Source organism: Pyxicephalus adspersus, chromosome 5, assembly GCF_032062135.1.
Source record: "Pyxicephalus adspersus chromosome 5, UCB_Pads_2.0, whole genome shotgun sequence".
NCBI classification, from domain to species: domain Eukaryota; kingdom Metazoa; phylum Chordata; class Amphibia; order Anura; family Pyxicephalidae; genus Pyxicephalus; species Pyxicephalus adspersus.
The window spans coordinates 76,418,563-76,432,355 of NC_092862.1; the positions used below are offsets into that span (position 1 = coordinate 76,418,563).

General features: G+C 35.9%; 1 protein-coding gene across 10 annotated transcripts in view; it reads right to left on the reverse strand.

Moving 5' to 3' along the window:
• LOC140331146 (poly(rC)-binding protein 3-like) overlaps positions 1 to 13,793 on the reverse strand; it is a 430,678-nt gene that overhangs the window by 84,452 nt on the left and 332,433 nt on the right. For all 10 annotated transcript variants that reach the window (XM_072411907.1, XM_072411900.1, XM_072411901.1 and 7 more), the window contains one exon: positions 351 to 431. The gene's annotated coding sequence lies outside the window, so the exon portion shown is untranslated. The remainder of the gene's footprint in view (positions 1 to 350; positions 432 to 13,793) is intronic.

The window sequence follows — 13,793 nt, forward strand, 5'->3', positions numbered from 1 at the left end:
GTTTGAAGCCAGGGAAGACTAGACCTAAGTGATTAGAATACAGCACAAGCAGAGAGAACAGCAAGTTATCAACAAAGAAGAAAACTCACCATTTATAGATATACCTTATGGAACAAAAGGCTTTTAGTAGCATATTAAACAGACCAATAGAGACAAAATAAGAAATGTTCATTGTTCAGTCTACATAGCCTTTAACAAAATTGACATCAGCGCTTACTGATGGATTGTTTTGGATCTCTAAAGCAAATCTTCTAAAAATGACTTCCATGAATAAAGTAACATTTATCCACAACAGAAAATGATAAGCTTTTTACACCATAGTGGGGCTTGTCCAGTGTATCAGTACATACCAGTCTGCAACAGCTATTCCAATTTTCACTTTCAGGTCAACAGGGCAAAGCCACTCTAAAATCCAGGTGCCGTACTCTCCCCTAAAAAAAAAAGAAATATCTTGTTCATGTTCAGGTTTTCAGAATAAGACAGTTATTCTATAAAACATGCACATTATGGCAACACATTTTTTATTACCAATTACCCTGCATATGTCCACACTTGAGACTCAGCATACTTAGTAAATTGATGACTACTGATTCTGAACCTTTCTTACTCAACAGAATATATATTTTAAAGTGGCTTGTGTCCTCATCTATTGTTCATCCATTGAGTAGAAAAAAGGGGATATTTTCTCTAAAGGAAATGAAGTCACAAGAAATTCAAGATGGAATTTAGGGTTTGGAGAATTATAATGATGTTCCAGAAGATGACGACATGAATATATTTAAATAAGTTTTGATTTTTGTTCATGGAAAAATAAGACATACCCTGAAAATGCCCTTGTGCATTTTTTGGAACACAAAATTTTATACGACATTGTCTTATTTTCGAGGAAGCTGGGTAGCAAACTTACTAGATAACCATAAGGAAGTGTCCACATCACCCAGGCTGTGAAGTGGACATCAAAAGTAGAACCCTACACCTCGGTAAGGTTTAAAGAAAAAAGACTTGGGAGCCAGCGAATCATATTTCCTAACTTGGTGAACATAGGTAAGGGAAAAGATTAGGATGGAGGTTAAGGACTAGAGTTGAGCTTTAACAATAAGTAGGGATTCCTTTTTCAGTCATTGCACCGTATGTATAGTGGTAATTTCTCTTTTAAAGATTTAAAATGAATATAAGAAAAAAGGCAAATACTTAACTTTATTTGACTATTAGAAATTTGTGTTAGAAAATACTGTCTATATATTGATAAACTGTATTAATGGAAATTGGTTATGTGACTAACTTTCACCTTTTTTATTTTGGTGACGGTATCACATAAGCAAAGATGGTAGTAGCATTGTTGAAATCAAATCAAAGCTTTATTGAGTGGACCCTTCTCAATTTACTTATGGAGAAAGAATCTAGAGCTGGCAGGTCAATGCACTAGTAGATTATACTATGAGGACAAGGGCTTCCTGTAAGTAATCTCTGTTTAGCTGTACTTACTTATATAAAAATGTAAAATATGCCCTGCTCTTTCTTCCCATTTTTAGGACAGGTCCCAATGTGGTGAAAACACAAAGTGCAATGATCTAAAACATTATAGAAAACAAAATACACAAACATGTTTACTTTAAAAACCACAGCTGTCCAGTTATGTATTTAACAAAAAAAATGTGGGTAGATATTGGAGAGGACCTGGAACTACACATATAATACACCTTTGTGGGGGTTTGCACTTCTGTTGATTTTTTTTTTTTTTTTACTTTATATTATCAGGAATGCAAAATGAGAAGCTGTAGCAAGCAAAGGAAAAAGCTAACAAAACTTTAAAACGTTCAGGTGTACAAGAACAGGAGTTGGAGATGATAATGGAAGATCTTGCTGATGGAGTACACTATACATATAAGCAGCTAGATGCTGACTTTGCTAACCAGGATCCACCTATAAACATAATACCTTTTACTGACAAAGGGCCAATACATTTGGCCTTTTAAATGGATTTTTAAGTAAATAATACCAAAATCTGTCTTTATATCAGCCTCCAGTAATTAGTTGTACCGAGTCGTAAAAAGGAAAGACTCACACAGTAAGTCAATCTGACTTCTGCATTGCACAGCTGTGTCAGTAAGGAGAGATGGGATAAAAGTATCAATATTCTTCATTATCCATCTGCTTGCTTGTGTTCTAATTTATTAACATTATTAAATGGTGTGAATAGACATAAACTCTAGCAACTAGCTTTTGTCTGCTTACTACAAAGAAAAGCAACAAGAGGCCTAAACCCTGCCAAGGTGTTTGGCATGCATTTCATTTACTGTATGCTCTTTAAAACGTTACAATTGTATGAAGGAGTGTGAATAAAAATCTGGTTGCCATGTTATCGGACTCCAGTTACAAATTATATACATTTTCCGCTTTCAAGGCTGTTTATTGTTTGCCCTTCAGCCCTAATGATGATACAGAATAGCATGTTAACGAGAAGAATCCAAGTCTTCTTTGTCTAATTATGTCTCTTTTTTGACTTTTGGGGTTGAAAAATAACAATACTTGAATAAAACTTCAGCGACATCTGCACCCACTTGTGCTTTCCATTCAAAATATAACTGCTAACCCAGACATGTAACCCCAGTTGTTGGTTATATGTTAATGAACCGTCTTATGTTTTCTCACCGCATCATTAGGAAGTCATCTTTATATGTGACTGTTTATATCTTATGAAATATTATATATGAAAATATATGAAGTATAAGTTTAAATTATATTTTATTAGCCCATTGTGACTGGGGAATGGCCAGATTCTTTGACCTCAAAAAGCAAGTAAGAACATTTTAAGGTAGCTAAATCCAGGAAAAAATGTTATATATTACAGTTTATAAGATTGATGTTGTGAATGTGTTGGTTTTAGTATTTCTGTTTTCTTTATTTTACATTTTTGATTATAGTGCCAGTAACACACTTTCTGTCCTAGGATAACAATGCCCCACCAAATCTAAATTGTCAGCCAACGACTGTAAGTGTTGTAAAGCTAAAAAGGCCACCCCATCTCTTTCATAAAATAGGAAGGCTGTAGTCCAAAGTAAAAGCTGGGAGCAATATAGACAGGGGTGCAGCACATGCCTTTGTCAGAGAAAAGTATGAATTTAGAAAATTGCTTGTATTTTTAACATTTTGGAACAGATGGGACAAAACCTTTTCAATTGTATATTTACCAGACCAAAAGGGACAAATAAGAGGTGTTCATTGTTAGGATTCACTTACATTTATTATTTTGTGAGTGATGTTTTATGATTTTTGGAGCTGGTGATACCTTTGAGGGCAATAAAAAAACTCTATTTGCCTGCCTAAATTATATATATATTTTTCTTAATTTTTCGAATTGTAGAAGGGTAGTCTTTTTTACATATAGAGACTCATCATATAAAGTAAAAATGAGTTATTGGCTAAATAGAATTATCAAAATAAGTAAATAAATACAATAGTTGGGGATTTTCTGCCAAATTCTTTTGAAACAAATAGACCAGAGGCTTACTTCGTCAGTATTATGGCAGAGATAGAAAACAGATAAAAGGTACTTGAACAAAATTTAATTTCACAGAATTCTTAGTCCAAGCTCGTCTACTAGGTTAATAGCTGGGCTGCCTGTACCTTTAGAACTGGGATGTCTGCAGTGACAAGAATGAATGATCTAAAGCAAATCTGCTTTTGGAGAATACCAGGCTAAACTATTCCATTAGTAATACTAATCAGATAAAACATCACTAATGGATGTTCTAGCATCTGCTTAGTTCAAGCCTTCAGGTTAGCACATTTATGCATTTTGTTCCCCTTTAATATTTAAAGCATTATGAATCAACATGTAGTGTTCTGGATTTGACAGTATTATTACATAAGAGAGCTTATAAACAACTCATGCTAAAAATATAATAAATGCATTAGGACCTGGATTAGAGGTGAAACAAAAGCTTCTGGGCCTGATAAATCTTTGCTACGTCATAGGAGCATCTTGAATACGTTTTTGTAATTTAATTTCTTTAATATACCTATTAAATGTTTGGATATCAGATAATAAAATGCAGCTTTGGCAGAATATGCAAACCTCCAGCACACATAACCAATGCACAGCAATTTTACAAATTTGTGTCATACAGGCTCTGGACTGACCTATGGCTGCAAATTAGGATGGACAAGCAAACATAAAGCAAATTATTACCTGATTTCATTTTTTTGTTTTGTGTTTTACAAACGATATGGTACTGGAATGTGCCAATAGTGATTCTTGTTCACAAGAAAGACAATGAAAATATAGTGACATATGTCAACACATCATTTTCAGATAGATAATACTTTTGGATGATTGTTATGCGTTTTGCTCTTTGGTCAGCTGGTGTCACATTTTAGGATGAAGTACTATAAGTCCAGAGCCCAAATTTAGCCTTTTTAACTATTTCCATCAGCAAGGTGTAAGAGACAGTTCACGTACCCGATTGTTCTTACATTGCAATAAATGTGCTTGTCCCTGTCTAAATGCTCTGAGTTTAGTGAGCTAATATGATCATGTTCTGTTTATTTTATCAGAGATGGAATAGGGTTGTCTGTCTATGTCATGCAGCTAAATGTTTAATTCCACGTTCTGTGATTTAGGTTTTGTCACAGCACTATTATTCACAGCATAGAAGTAGAAGTAAAGCATTCAGTTTATTGTTCCATCTTACTTCTATTTTATGAAAAACTAGCTGATTATCCAGTGTTGCCCGGGTATTTATTTATTGCAATCTTATAATAAACAGGAAAGGGAATTAAATAAAGCTATAGTGTTAAGCAAAAGGCCCACTGTCACTGAGCAATACATACACACATACATGCAAATATAACTCTGACATATACCACAGCGCTGTACAAACATCAGCGGTGCACTCACATGAGTCTGAGTCATATGTCTAGCAAGTTTGGATTTAATGTGTTGATGCGTTTCCTGGTGATGACATACAAAGATAGATTCAAATATAGCTCTGACATATAGCACAGCGCTGTACAAAGATGACTGGTGCTCTCACATGAGTCTCACTAATATGTTTAGCATGTTTGGTGCGTTTCCTAGTGATGGTGGAACATAGCAAGTTTGGTTAAAATGTCTCTATGCTTTTTCGAGTGATGGTGGAACATACACACATACATACATCCAATTTTATATATATAGATGGTATGCAGGGCTCTGTGTTGAATCAAACTCTTTAGTTAGAGTATGGGTTAGATCGAAGGTAGGCAAACTTTTGTGGCCACTAGACCATTTTAGGGGTGGCCAGGATCACACTAGGCCGGACTCTCTCTCGAGTCCCGTCCTAATGGCTCCCCCCCATCAGGAACGCCCCCTGAAGGGAAATATCTCTCCTCCGTATGCATTGCGGAGGAAATAGATTTCCCTTCAGGGGGCATTCCCTATTTACCCCAGTGGCGAAAGTTTTAACACCAGGCATGGAAAATAGGGGCGCCACACCAAGAGAAGGCTCAAGAGCCGCATGCGGCTCCAGTAGTTTGTCCTGGCCTAACGCCCCCTGGCCAATCGGATCTGGTGCCACGGGTTGCCGGCCGGGATTAGGCCGGATTGGCAAGGGGGCGTTAGGCTGGAACAAACTATGGGCTAGGCCATATCTGGCCTAAAGGCCAGAGTTTGCCTTCCTTCGTGTTAGATAAACAAGAAAATATTGTAACTTTCCCATGTATTCAAGTCATCTGTTTCTCTTTGAAACAACTCACTAACTTACAATTGCTGTTCAACTGTTTTAAGAATGATCAGATGTCATTATTCACCCGTACTAGTACCGACTATCAGTGAAGTAGTTCAAAATTAAATACACTGGCCAGTAAAAGCTTTTTGATTACATAAAAAGTGCACAAAAAGGTGATTATCATATCCTTAGACAGTCACTCTTCCACTTCCTTAGACAGTCACTCTTCCACTCTTCCATGACATGCATAAAAGAACTCTAAAATATTACATTAGCCTTGTATCTGATAAAAAATAATGAATATGTGTATGAATATGTCACGTTGTCCAATCTTTAGGAGGTCAATTTATAAAGCAGTGAATTTGGCATTTACTGAAACATTCCCTGATGGTGAATCTTCCAGGTCTATGCATTTTAGTGGCAGTAAATAAAGAATGTTTCAGTGAATGTAAGATTTACTGCTTTATAACTAAAATATTCAACAGTTCACCTTTGTGCACCAATAACCCACGAAAAATCACCTGAATGGGGTTACCTGATCATACTTGTTGCAACAGAGATAATGCTCTTACTGCTAAAAAATCATCTATAACACCCCCTGAACATCAAACAGACAATATCCACCTACACAGAGAAATAACTATGGCTGTTCATTGTTTTCATGCTGTGATAATTACTGCTTTTCCTCTACACCTTTTGTAATCAGCGACATAGACTAAAGCATTAACAACCTCAGTATGGGTTTGATATCACAAGTGAGCAGATAACAGGGTAAAAACAGCAGTGTGCCGGTGCAGACACTTGCTAGTTTTTGTGCCTCAAATAAAAAAAGAAATATTTTGCTTTGAATCTGCAGCCCTTAAAAGAGTTTCAAGAAAGTTGTCCAGGAACATATGATACATAAATACAAAGGACTGGAGTCCCAATAAATCTGAAAACCTCACACAGAAAATGTATATTCTGCTTAAAATAAAATTACTAAAAAAAAAGAAAGGTCACTGCTAAAGTCACAATGGCTGGTATTAATTCAGATAGGGAAATTGAATTTGCATTATTACTGAATAATATCTATCTGGAAACATCACAAATGCTGGGATCACTAGTTCAAGAACAGGCAGCGTCTATCAAATGTAGGAATTAATTCTAAATTTGACCATGCACATGTAATCTCCAAGGGTTTCAAAAAGCATCGCCAGAATCCATGACCAAAAACATGCTACAAATATATATATGTATTTAGTTACTCTTTGTATCACATGTACACTTCAAGCAGGATCTAATCTTACTCATTTAGCACTGATAGATCATATTCCTTTGTTATTCTAAATGAAAGGTATTTGTGTATAATATCATTCTGTTGGCATGATTTGTGAATGAGATACATGTAACTACAACAGGCAGAAGATATGTGACCTTTTCAGCTATGCTATTACCTGAATAGCTAGGAAAATTTAGCCAACTTTAATGGTCTCCATTTAACGATATCACTGTAGAATGCAAACACAATCCTCTTTTGTTTTCGGTGCTATACCGTATTCCATGGCTGTTATACAGAGGCACTAATAAGACCTCCAAATATGATAATGGTAAACAGAAAGATATCCCAAAGGATTTTTCTTTATTCTTTACTTTATAGCTGCTCTTGAGGTTGGATCTTTTTATTAAATTCTGTCTGTAGTGTTAGTATTTCATTTTAATGTGTCAAATTGTTCAGCTTTTATTTAAAAAATACAAGAGAAACAGTAGTCAATGCTGAATAATATACCAAATTGTTTCCTTAAAGTATATAAACATGTCAGTATAGTAAGCCACCACATTGTCATTTAATAGTTTGGTACACTTGTATTTTTTTATCATTTTACTATTCATTGCTAGTCTTTTATCCTTTATAGGTGTGCTTCACATAAAATGAAATTGAACCACATGAGCAAGACTTTGTACTAGTTTACGTTTATCATAATTTCCACGGTAAAGAATAGATTGGTCTACATCAGGCATGTCCAATGTCCGGCCCGGGGGGGCAAATTGAGGCCCGTGTTTTGATTTCCTCCGGCCCACAGCCCCTGTCAAAAAATCAATAATATGTGGCCCGCCAGCATTGTTGACCACAGTATAAAATACATACGTACAAAAAACCTATTTTATATTTCTTTAAAGTTGATCAACCGCCTCAATTATCGGCCTGCTAATCGGCAGGCATAATCGTAAGGAACGGAGTTCCCACGTGTGCACAGGTAATCCCCTACGTCATTATAGTGGGCGTGTGCTGTGCGGGACCCGCATTGACCATGCCCTCTCTGATTCCAAGAACATGCTCTGCACAGAGCCCGCACTGAAACCGGACTCCGTGCACAGGGAATGCTAACGTCACCCTGGTGGGTGTGTGCTGTGCCGAACCCGCGCAGACCATGCCCACACTAACCCTGAGTACGTGCTGAATGGTCAGCCCCCACACATTTTTACCTCACCATATCTGGCAAAACGTTTGGACACCCCTGGTCTACATAACGGGCCTGATTTAATAAAGCTCTCCATGAATGAAGAATATAGACTATCCTAGGAAAACCTGGATGATCCAGCAAACCTGGAATGGTATTTGTCCATGACTGAAAACATCTGCTAAATAAAAGCAAATCATTTTAAGAAATCCATTTCAGGTTTGCTGGATCACCTGGGTTCACCCATGATAGTCAGTTTTCTCCAGTCTTGGTGAGTTTTAATAAATAAGGTTCAATCCTTTATCAACTGTCATGTCACATCATAGCACATCAACTGCAGAGAGCAACGGTGTACATTAACCCATGACTTAGAAACTGGGTTCTGCTTGACATAGTTTACTACACCTAAAGGTTCATGGGACTTTGGTTTGTTCAAAAATTAAAAATGTAAAATACCTCTAAAAGAGTCAGAGTTCATTCATCCAAATTGCTATAAATGCTTTTCTCATCTGTCACTTTCTCACTGCCTCAGCAGTTTTCTGCTGACTTCCCAATTGCTTTCTTTAAATGATTAAACATCTTGGTTCCCTACATACTACACTCCCCTCACAAATCCCACCACCATTGATCGTCCTATATCAGTGCTACATTCCTAAATGACCAGGGCCCCACACATACATTATTAATGTATTAACTTCCACAGTGTTTTAAGAAGCTACACCATGGAATTTATACATTCAGTATGCAGGTTTTTCTGCCTCTCCTTTGATTTTATACATTGTTAATTTAATATACCCAACAGAGTTCAATGTCAATGGCAAAAATAATTTGTGTACATTTTTGCATATAATATATTGTATTTGGTACAATGTTTATAAACATCTAGAAATTCATAGTCTAACTGTTTCACAAACATCAGTAGATTGATCGTTTTACATTTATGTACGTTAATTTTAAAGTTATTTCCACAAAGCTCGAAATAATATATACTTTGTGGAAACATATTCGACAAAGGTTTTAATAAAGATAACATTGTTTTTAAGCTTTTATTCTAAACGACAAATCAAAGTTATCAGTCACCCGTATACTCTTCCTAATCTTGAAGAAAAACAATATAAACAGAGTTTCTGGACTGCTAGAAACTGCAGCCAGCACCCATCTGGTATAATGTCTGCATGGTTACATTATGAATGTTGAAGAAGGTAATGGAGAGTGTTAGCAATTTTGATTTGTAATTTCAGTTTAGCTTATGTTATACTTTCTTTTTTTACTATTGTATATATTTCATACAGACAACTAAACTACGTTTGAATTGACTTCTGTAAACTTGCAGAGCCCAGGATTAATAGCAAAATGGAGTGAAAAAAAGACCAATAGGTCCATATTTCCCATGTGGGTACAGTCACAATATGCAGCATTTTATATTTCACAAACTATACAGCAGAAACCTGTTCTTAATTTCAAAGCTTTACTATTTCCTGCCAGAACAACTCTTTCTATGTTTATATCCAGCTCTGAATGACATGTCTTCTCCACTGGAGGCTGCATTTTTCAACATGTCAAAGCTATATCTCCGTCTACCCCAAAAAATGTGCACTCACTATAGCTTCTCCTATTTCTTGAGCGCCCGGCCCCTGGAAACCAGTTAACCACTTTAAGACTTAGCTAGAGCACAAGAGCAGTGACAGCATCAAGATATTTGAAGGCAATATCAATGACAACTGTGGAGAAAAGATTGTTGGAAAAATTGCCTCATATGACATCATACATCACAATATGGCTTTATTGGCTACTAAGTAAATGCTTTATGAAACAGTTGCTTCTATTTTTTTCTAAATCTTTATTCCTCTCCTATACCTTACACATCATGGAGCAGGCTTTGCTGTTGCCCCTTTGAAGCCTGAGATTTCTTTCTGATAAGGGTATGATAATATACTAAGTTGAGTTCACGTAATTTTTACAGGGAAATAGTAATCTTTCTAAACTTACAGCTTTTAAACAAAAGTTTTCACCCTTAGCTTATATTAGTAGAAAACTGTGTCACAAAAAGCCCATCTACCATTTATTTGTGCCCACTAAGCACCATGGCACCAATATTTGACAAATTCTAAGTTAAGATTATAATAATGTCTGTAAGAAGGTATGATTACTAATATTACTACGGTAAGGTGACAGAAAATATGCAATAAATATTTTATCCACAACCTCTAATAACCTTCTGGAAACCACAGGGTCATTCAACAGCTTAGTCTAGAAGTCAAAACCCTAACTTAGAAGTTCATTATGTAGTTTTCACATGGCATATCATTGTATGCTGAAGATGGCAAACAGTGAATTGTCACCTTCAAAGGAATAGTTCCCTTAGCTTAAAAAATGAGATGAAGCTCTGCTAACCAATAATATGCAGGAAAAATTCTGTTTTTTGACATTTCCTTGCTAGTGATTGGGTATTCTTTAAATAAGTTATTTTCACCTAATTTACTTTTTATTTTAGCAAATTGAATCATTTTTTCTGTATTTTGCCTGTGATAACGTATGCTGCTTAATCTAAGTTTTTGAGTGTGATTAGCAATATAACCATAAAATTTAAAATGGTTAAAAAGAAAATGGCTAATTTTTAAAGAATGATTGCCACCCCTCTTTTTGTTATTCTAAGCAAGAAATAAAACTTTTTAAAGTCAACATCTAGGGGACTGAAGATTAATTATTAGAACATGATGACCATACTCAGTGTTTCCTATGTGATGACTGGCCATTTGCCTAATATTTGTTGTGATATATGGAAAGTATGTTTCCAATGAGTTGGCCAACTCATAGACTGGCATTGCGGGAAGGGTAGGTAAAGTATTAGGTAAACTGTAAAATAGGAAGCAAACACCCTGTATGTAATAAGCAAATATGACTGTTCCTGTGTATAGTATATACCAGTGTTTCTCAAGTAGGGTCCCGTGGAATCATAGGGTTCCCACAGAGATTGCTAGGCTTTCCTTAAGCAATGAGAAGTTTGTGACTCTTAGGTCAGTTTAACAGATACCAATGATCATTTTGACCATTTGTAAGGGTGACATTCTTCCCACTAGACATACGGTAGTAAGTATAGTAGGGGTTCCCTGAGCACCTGATAGTTATCTTGAGGGGTTCACCCATGCTAAAAAGGTCAAGAAACACTGATATATACTGTATATACTCTATATACTATGTAATTTATATACTGTATATAGCCTACACCTGTATATAATACCAAACCCTATCTAGAAGCCAAGTTTACAAAACACTGGAATCACAGGATTATTTAAACAAATCTGACCTCTTTCTTCTGACACTTTCTGGTCTTTTAAAGTTTATCAGTGTATCCTTAAGGTTATGTTAAGACTGGCAATAAGGTTGTAGTGCAGTTACTGCTTTCCCACACCCCTGAACCGTGTCCTTGGGTGAGAAACTACATGAAGGTTCCTATCTGTGGCCGCACATAGACAATTATTAAGGTTGGCAGTGAGTGGTTCACTACTCCTGTAAAAAATCCAAAAACGGGTGTAGCGGTGTGGGCAGTTGGGCGGGTAACACTCTGCATATTACAGCGTGGGGTCCATGGGAAAGGCTGTTCTTGCCATCTATCTTTTACCAGAGTCAAAGGCAAAAAAAAGAAATCATATTTGTTCCTTGTCTTGATAAGGCATACATAGTGGAAACACAGAATGATTGAATAAACAAACTCTTTTTCAAAGTAAGAGCTGTATAATATAAAGAAAGTATATTACGAAGATAATAGTCTGTGTTTGTTTCTCTTTAATGATTCTTAATGTGAATTATTGTGTCACTTTTCGAGGGACACTGGGGGACTGGCTAAGCCTTTGTTTACACTGCTGGGCATGGGGTGGCTCTGAGTTATACCCCAAACCTGACCAATTGCACTTCAGTCTGTTGTTTTCACTGAAATTAAACTGAATTTATTGAATGGATATGTACAAGAATTGTATTGCTAAATATTTGATGTGCTTGCCAGCCTAAACTGTACAATTATTTTCGACACAACACATAGTACTTGGGAAGGGAGCTAGAACACGACCCTCCTATGAATATTGACTAATTATCTATGCAAGCACCTAATTATTCTAATGTTACGGTGTGAGTTACATGTTTACTCATATATTTTGGTAAATTGCATCGTTTGTACATTGTGCCCTCTGTATGACACTTACGATTTTTTTTGTCTACATTATTGTTTACGGAAATGTGCCTACATGTGGATTGTGATCATTACACTGTCCTTTGTATCTTGAACCTATACCTTTTATATAATAGGTTGTACTTGATTTCATAGGTGTTACTGTTTACCACTGTTATACCTTTGAATGGGGCAACACACAGAAACAGACGCGTGCAGTAGTGCTCTTTAGCAATGTGCTTTACTGTATTGCATATAGTAGGAACATATTGTCAGCACTTGCTATGCAATGTGTGAAGTTTCTGCATGTTGGACACTATCTGCTACACAATGTACCCCATTACATCACACATAGTGTGAATGACCCCCCCTACCCCTGTTACCTATTTTTCTTTGATGCTCCAGTGGTGATAATTTCCCATGAAACCTCTGGACTCCATCATTGTCCTAAACCTTGCTGTTGCAAACTCCTTAGCTTTAAATATATGAAGTTTTCATCAGAGTAGTCCTCATAACACAGATCACACTGAAGTAGATGCTTACATTGTAGAGATGTCCCAATCTAAGATTTCAAGTAAAATCACAACAGACACAGCACGTGGTTGATTAATTTAGTGACAGAGAAAGCAGTGTGATGGATTATTTTTTCAGTAAACAAAAATAATCCTTGAAATAATTTCAAAGCCAATTAGTCCTGTATGCATCATAAGAAAGAAGACTAAGCAACTCAGTCAAAACTGCCATTTAAGTATATTTAAAAAATGCAAATGAGTACATTTCAGTACAAGTTCACCAATCTAGAATTGAGCAGTGAACTTCAGCAAATCTGTATTAGTTACTATAAAAAGTTATCCCTACTTTCCCTGTCTCGTACAACTAAATAAAACAAATCCGACTTATGTGTCAACACACATAAACTGAATCTCAAAATGATGTAATTATCTGGGAATTCCTATGGGACGTGGATGACATGATTATCATACTATCATAAAGAAGATTCAGCTCTCATGTTGAAACAACAAGCTAATTCAAAGCTCTAGTTATTCTCTGTGCCATTCATGCTAAAAGAATCATTTTAGTTTCATGCGTTTGTCATTAACTGGCAGACTACTGACTATTTTCCCTGTTGGGAAATCAAACATTTATCAGTTATTTCTAAAATACTATGCTGAAATCTCTAGAAAGACGTTCCAATGTGCAATTCTACCTAGAGTTTTCTCTAGTTTGATTTTAGATTAAGTAAAAAAGTATCAGTATAATATAATGGAAATTGTATAGTATTAAAAGCAGAACTATACAACTGCCTGTTCACAATATTTTTTTGTAATGTACACCAAGATGTACATGTAAATACCTGGCATGCTCGAATGAACTCTGGGCGCAGGCCGGGTTAGTATTGTAGCTGTAAAAAGGCCAGGTTTTTTACAGTTTATACAATGCAATGAACCCAAAAACCCAGAATACTTGCAGACTTATGAAAGA